At 43.8% G+C, this 7,233-nt stretch overlaps 1 long non-coding RNA gene across 1 annotated transcript in view; it reads right to left on the minus strand.

Moving 5' to 3' along the window:
* The window catches only part of LOC135567177 (uncharacterized), a 36,087-nt gene extending 29,257 nt beyond the window's left edge, over positions 1-6,830 (minus strand). Inside the window, exon 1 of the long non-coding RNA XR_010462285.1 lies at positions 5,979-6,830. This is a non-coding gene — a long non-coding RNA (uncharacterized LOC135567177). The remainder of the gene's footprint in view (positions 1-5,978) is intronic.
* Between the last annotated feature and the right edge of the window lie 403 nt (positions 6,831-7,233).

The following is a 7,233-nucleotide window of genomic DNA, read 5'->3' on the forward strand; positions in this document are numbered from 1 at the left end:
GGAGAACAAACAGAAGGATATAGTGGAGCAGAGGGAGAACAAACAGAAGGATATAGTGGATCAGAGGGAGAATAAACAGAAGGATATAGTGGAGCAGAGGGAGAACAAACAGGAGGATATAGTGGAGCAGAGGGAGAACAAACAGGAGGATATAGTGGAGCAGATGGAGAACAAACAGGAGGATATAGTGGAGCAGAGGGAGAACAAACAGGAGGATATAGTGGAGCAGATGGAGAACAAACAGGAGGATATAGTGGAGCAGAGGGAGAACAAACAGGAGGATATAGTGGAGCAGAGGGAGAACAAACAGGAGGATATAGTGGAGCAGATGGAGAACAAACAGGAGGATATAGTGGAGCAGAGGGAGAACAAACAGGAGGATATAGTGGAGCAGAGGGAGAATAAACAGAAGGATATAGTGGAGCAGAGGGAGAATAAACAGAAGGATATAGTGGAGCAGAGGGAGAACAAACAGAAGGATATAGTGGAGCAGAGGGAGAACAAACAAAAGGATATAGTGGAGCAGAGGGAGAACAAACAGAAGGATATAGTGGAGCAGAGGGAGAACAAACAGAAGGATATAGTGGGCCAGAGGGAGAACAAACAGAAGGATATAGTGGATCAGAGGGAGAATAAACAGAAGGATATAGTGGAGCAGAGGGAGAACAAACAGGAGGATATATTGGAGCAGAGGGAGAACAAACAGGAGGATATAGTGGAGCAGATGGAGAACAAACAGGAGGATATAGTGGAGCAGAGGGAGAACAAACAGGAGGATATAGTGGAGCAGATGGAGAACAAACAGGAGGATATAGTGGAGCAGAGGGAGAACAAACAGGAGGATATAGTGGAGCAGAGGGAGAACAAACAGGAGGATATAGTGGAGCAGAGGAGAACAAACAGGAGGATATAGTGGAGCAGATGGAGAACAAACAGGAGGATATAGTGGAGCAGAGGAGAACAAACAGGAGGATATAGTGGAGCAGAGGAGAACAAACAGGAGGATATAGTGGAGCAGATGGAGAACAAACAGGAGGATATAGTGGAGCAGAGGAGAACAAACAGGAGGATATAGTGGAGCAGATGGAGAACAAACAGGAGGATATAGTGGAGCAGATGGAGAACAAACAGGAGGATATAGTGGAGCAGATGGAGAACAAACCGGAGGATATAGTGGAGCAGATGGAGAACAAACAGGAGGATATAGTGGAGCAGAGGAGAACAAACAGGAGGATATAGTGGAGCAGATGGAGAACAAACAGGAGGATATAGTGGAGCAGAGGAGAACAAACAGGAGGATATAGTGGAGCAGATGGAGAACAAACAGGAGGATATAGTGGAGCAGATGGAGAACAAACAGGAGGATATAGTGGAGCAGAGGGAGAACAAACAGGAGGATATAGTGGAGCAGATGGAGAACAAACAGGAGGATATAGTGGAGCAGAGGGAGAACAAACAGGAGATATAGTGGAGCAGATGGAGAACAAACAGGAGGATATAGTGGAGCAGATGGAGAACAAACAGGAGGATATAGTGGAGCAGATGGAGAACAAACAGGAGGATATAGTGGAGCAGATGGAGAACAAACAGGAGGATATAGTGGAGCAGAGGAGAACAAACAGGAGGATATAGTGGAGCAGATGGAGAACAAACAGGAGGATATAGTGGAGCAGAGGGAGAACAAACAGGAGGATATAGTGGAGCAGATGGAGAACAAACAGGAGGATATAGTGGAGCAGAGGGAGAACAAACAGGAGGATATAGTGGAGCAGATGGAGAACAAACAGGAGGATATAGTGGAGCAGATGGAGAACAAACAGGAGGATATAGTGGAGCAGATGGAGAACAAACAGGAGGATATAGTGGAGCAGAGGGAGAACAAACAGAAGGATATAGTGGAGCAGAGGGAGAACAAACAGGAGGATATAGTGGAGCAGATGGAGAACAAACAGGAGGATATAGTGGAGCAGAGGGAGAACAAAGAGGAGGATATAGTGGAGCAGAGGGAGAACAAACAGAAGGATATAGTGGAGCAGATGGAGAACAAACAGGAGGATATAGTGGAGCAGAGGGAGAACAAACAGGAGGATATAGTGGAGCAGAGGGAGAACAAACAGGAGGATATAGTGGAGCAGATGGAGAACAAACAGGAGGATATAGTGGAGCAGATGGAGAACAAACAGGAGGATATAGTGGAGCAGAGGGAGAACAAACAGGAGGATATAGTGGAGCTGTGTGTTTTTTTTACAACAGCAGCCGTCCGACGACGACGCAACTTCGGCAGCTGCATCAGGTCCTGATCGACCCGCACTGCGTTCCTGTGATCGCCCTCAAGACCGGCGTGCTAGTTCAGCGTGTCGGGGGTATTGTTACGGATCCCTCTGGAACTTTCATTGCGCCTTGTTGTCTAAGGCTAGGCGTTTGGAACAAATTATTTGAGAGAGAGAGCAAGAGAGCAATAGAGAAAGGGAGAGAGAAAGCGAGACAGCGAGAGACATACCAATTAATGAGACCCAGATGGTCGATGGTACTGACCCTCAGTCAGTCAGTCTCCAACAGAAGAAAGAGAGGTGAAAGAGAGGTGAGAGAGAAGGGAGTTAGAGAGAAGGGAGGGAGAAGGGACAGAGAGGAGAGAGAGAAGGGAGTTAGAGGAGAGAGAGAAGGAAGAGAGGAGAGGGAGAAGGGAGTTAGAGAGAAGGGAGGGAGAAGGGACAGAGAGGAGAGAGAGAAGGGAGTTAGAGAGAACGGAGGAGAAGAGAGAGAGGAGAGAGAGAGAAGGGAGTTAGAGAGAGAGAAGGGAGGGAGAAGGGAGGGAGAGAAGGGAGGGAGAAAGGAGGGAGATGGGACAGAGAGGAGAGAAAGAAGGGAGGGAGAAGGGACAGAGAGGAGAGAGAGAAGGGAGTTAGAGAGAAGGGAGGGAGAAGGGACAGAGAGGAGAGAAAGAAGGGAGAGAGAAGGGACAGAGAAGAGAGAGAGAAGGAAGTTAGAGAGAAGGGAGAGAGAAAGGAGAGCGAGACAAGTGGAAATAGAAAATGAAAGTGAAAAGAAACAGAGAGAGTAAGAGAAGCGCAGATGTTGAATGTAGTTTAGAGATTTCTTTAAGAGGAGGGCTGATGTTGAAGGTAGTTTAGAGATTTCTTTAAGAGGAGCGCTGATGTTGAAGGTAGTTTAGAGATTTCTTTAAGAGGAGCGCTGATGTTGAATGTAGTTTAGAGATTTCTTTAAGAGGAGCGCTGATGTTGAAGGTAGTTTAGAGATTTCTTTAAGAGGAGCGCTGATGTTGAAGATAGTTTAGAGATTTCTTTAAGAGGAGCGCTGATGTTGAAGGTAGTTTAGACATTTCTTTAAGAGGAGTGCTGATGTTGAAGGTAGTTTAGAGATTTCTTTAAGAGGAGCACTGATGTTGAATGTAGTTTAGACATTTCTTTAAGAGGAGCGCTGATGTTGAATGTAGTTTAGAGAGGAGCGCTGATGTTGAATGTTGTTTAGAGATTTCTTTAAGAGGAGCGCTGATGTTGAATGTAGTTTAGAGATTTCTTTAAGAGGAGCGCGGATGTTGAATGTAGTTTAGAGATTTCTTTAAGAGGAGCGCTGATGTTGAATGTAGTTTAGAGATTTCTTTAAGAGGAGCGCTGATGTTGAATGTAGTTTAGAGATTTCTTTAAGAGGAGCGCTGATGTTGAATGTAGTTTAGACATTTCTTTAAGAGGAGCGCGGATGTTGAATGTAGTTTAGAGATTTCTTTAAGAGGAGCGCGGATGTTGAAGGTAGTTTAGACATTTCTTTAAGAGGAGCGCGGATGTTGAAGGTAGTTTAGAGATTTCTTTAAGAGGAGCGCGGATGTTGAATGTAGTTTAGACATTTCTTTAAGAGGAGCGCTGATGTTGAAGGTAGTTTAGAGATTTCTTTAAGAGGAGCGCGGATGTTGAAGGTAGTTTAGACATTTCTTTAAGAGGAGCGCTGATGTTGAATGTAGTTTAGAGATTTCTTTAAGAGGAGCGCTGATGTTGAATGTAGTTTAGAGATTTCTTTAAGAGGAGCGCGGATGTTGAATGTAGTTTAGAGATTTCTTTAAGAGGAGCGCTGATGTTGAATGTAGTTTAGAGATTTCTTTAAGAGGAGCGCTGATGTTGAATGTAGTTTAGAGATTTCTTTAAGAGGAGCGCTGATGTTGAATGTAGTTTAGAGATTTCTTTAAGAGGAGCGCTGATGTTGAATGTAGTTTAGAGATTTCTTTAAGAGGAGCGCTGATGTTGAATGTAGTTTAGACATTTCTTTAAGAGGAGCGCGGATGTTGAATGTAGTTTAGAGATTTCTTTAAGAGGAGCGCGGATGTTGAAGGTAGTTTAGACATTTCTTTAAGAGGAGCGCGGATGTTGAAGGTAGTTTAGAGATTTCTTTAAGAGGAGCGCTGATGTTGAAGGTAGTTTAGAGATTTCTTTAAGAGGAGCGCGGATGTTGAATGTAGTTTAGACATTTCTTTAAGAGGAGCGCTGATGTTGAAGGTAGTTTAGAGATTTCTTTAAGAGGAGCGCGGATGTTGAATGTAGTTTAGACATTTCTTTAAGAGGAGCGAGGATGTTGAAGGTAGTTTAGACATTTCTTTAAGAGGAGCGCTGATGTTGAATGTAGTTTAGAGATTTCTTTAAGAGGAGCGCGGATGTTGAAGGTAGTTTAGACATTTCTTTAAGAGGAGCGCGGATGTTGAAGGTAGTTTAGAGATTTCTTTAAGAGGAGCGCGGATGTTGAAGGTAGTTTAGACATTTCTTTAAGAGGAGCGCTGATGTTGAATGTAGTTTAGAGATTTCTTTAAGAGGAGCGCTGATGTTGAAGGTAGTTTAGAGGTTTCTTTAAGAGGAGCGCTGATGTTGAAGGTAGTTTAGAGATTTCTTTAAGAGGAGCGCTGATGTTGAAGGTAGTTTAGAGGTTTCTTTAAGAGGAGCGCTGATGTTGAATGTAGTTTAGAGATTTCTTTAAGAGAAGCGCTGACGTTGAATGTAGTTTAGACATTTCTTTAAGAGGAGTGCTGATGTTTGAATGTAGTTTAGACATTTCTTTAAGAGGAGCGCTGATGTTGAAGGTAGTTTAGAGATTTCTTTACGCCTTAATCCCACATGAATAGGAAAGATTGGCACCATCTAATTCTATCTAATTAGAGGCTGCTAATCTTTGCCACAGAGGGTTCAGAATATGAACTCAGCTGGAGTTTAGACTACTTTTAAGAGAAGTAGATGACTAAATTGGAGTTTAACTAAGCCTTAATTGTGATTTTATAACTGACAACTGATTTTCCGGAAATTAAGCATTGTCTTGGACTAAAAAGCAATAGAAATTCTGTATGGGAAAACTGACCCGGAATTTCCTGTTTGGCACTTTTCACCCTACAGAGCCAAGCCAAGCTGTACTGTAGCCTGTTACACATCCACCATACTTGGATCCACTGGAACAGAGCTGGACAGGACAATGTGAAAAGAAAAGATCCAAATATCCAGTGCAGTACAGTTTGGGTTGGCCCAATAGTGTTAGAAGGGTACTGTATATCTCTTAAAATGCTATGGGCAGACTAATGCAGGGGCTGAAGCCTCTGGCCCAGGCCCGTAGGGGGCTCAAGAGGCAAAAGAGAAGGAAATAGAATCTTGTCCTCCAGCCAGCTCTTTCTCTCTGTCAAACCGTCTGGTTTCACAGCGCCTAAAAAAGGGACTTGAATGGAAGCCTATTGCAGGTGCAGGAAAATCTCCCGCTCGATTTTCAGCATATAGCTTAACGTTTAGAATTTCTGCCCTACAGTTAAGATTTAAAAGAGCGGGCTTTGAAATCCATAGTGTAGTTAGTAGAGCATGGCACTTGCAATGCCAGGGTTGTGGATTCAATTCCCAAAAGGGACCAGAATGTATGGACTCAACACTGTAAGTCGCTCTGGCTAAGAGTGTCTGCTAAATGACTGAAATACAACTAAGCCTGATGATGGGGTCACTCACTTGTGACACATCCCCTGGTTGTAGCCAGCATCCTCTGTTGAGTAGTATCCTGGGGCGCAGGTCTGAACACACCTCCACTCTTGCTGCAGGTGATCTCTGGCACACTGGATACACTCCTCCTTACCTGGACCTGCAACAACACACAGCAACAGTTCCAAACAGAAAAGGACGGGTCCATCTTTAGCCCAGTGGGGTGAGTTGCATCATTATTTGGTTAATGATATGGTCCTCAAGGAAACAAATTGTCTGGTGGGTAAGAAATTCCTGGGCCGATTTCTGGTCCCAGTCCGTTCCTGGTTCAAAGTTCTTTAAACTGATTTCTGGTCCCAGTCCGTTCCTGGTTCAAAGTACTTTAAACTGATTTCTGGTCCCAGTCTGTTCCTGGTTCAAAGTATTTTAAACTGATTTCTGGTCCCAGTCTGTTCCTGGTTCAAAGTACTTTAAACTGATTTCTGGTCCCAGTCCGTTCCTGGTTCAAAGTACTTTAAACTGATTTCTGGTCCTGTCTGTTCCTGGTTCAAAGTACTTTAAACTGATTTCAGGTCCCAGTCCGTTCCTGGTTCAAAGTACTTTAAACTGATTTCTGGTCCCAGTCTGTTCCTGGTTCAAAGTACTTTAAACTGATTTCAGGTCCCAGTCCGTTCCTGGTTCAAAGTACTTTAAACTGATTTCAGGTCCCAGTCCGTTCCTGGTTCAAAGTACTTTAAACGTCTGTCCCCTGAACATGCGGTGGTGCGTAGACCAAAAGTAAGACATCAAATGCAATGGTGGTCCGACCGCACTCAAAATGATGATACCTTTCCTAATCCCAATTGCCAATAACAACATATAAGAAATTGATACAATTTATTTGGAATTGAAGCCAGATACACGCCTTTAGGAAACTATCTGGCTTGTTTTGAAGACAGACAGTCCTTTAATGTACCCCTCTTTCTCTCTCTCTCATTACAATCAGTGGTAGAGCCTTGGTTGAGAGGTGAACCACTAATACAGCTCCTCTACTACAGCAATAAGCGTCTCTCTCTCTCATTACAATCAGTGGTAGAGCCTTGGTTGAGAGGTGAACCACTAATTCAGCTCCTCTACTACAGCAATAAGCGTCTCTCTCTCTCATTACAATCAGTGGTAGAGCCTTGGTTGAGAGGTGAACCACTAATACAGCTCCTCTACTACAGCAATAAAGCATCTCTCTCTCTCATTACAATCAGTGCTAGAGCCTTGGTTGAGAGGTGAACCACTAATTCGGCTCCTCTAC

Source organism: Oncorhynchus nerka, unplaced genomic scaffold, assembly GCF_034236695.1.
Source record: "Oncorhynchus nerka isolate Pitt River unplaced genomic scaffold, Oner_Uvic_2.0 unplaced_scaffold_2457, whole genome shotgun sequence".
In the NCBI taxonomy this organism is placed as follows: domain Eukaryota; kingdom Metazoa; phylum Chordata; class Actinopteri; order Salmoniformes; family Salmonidae; genus Oncorhynchus; species Oncorhynchus nerka.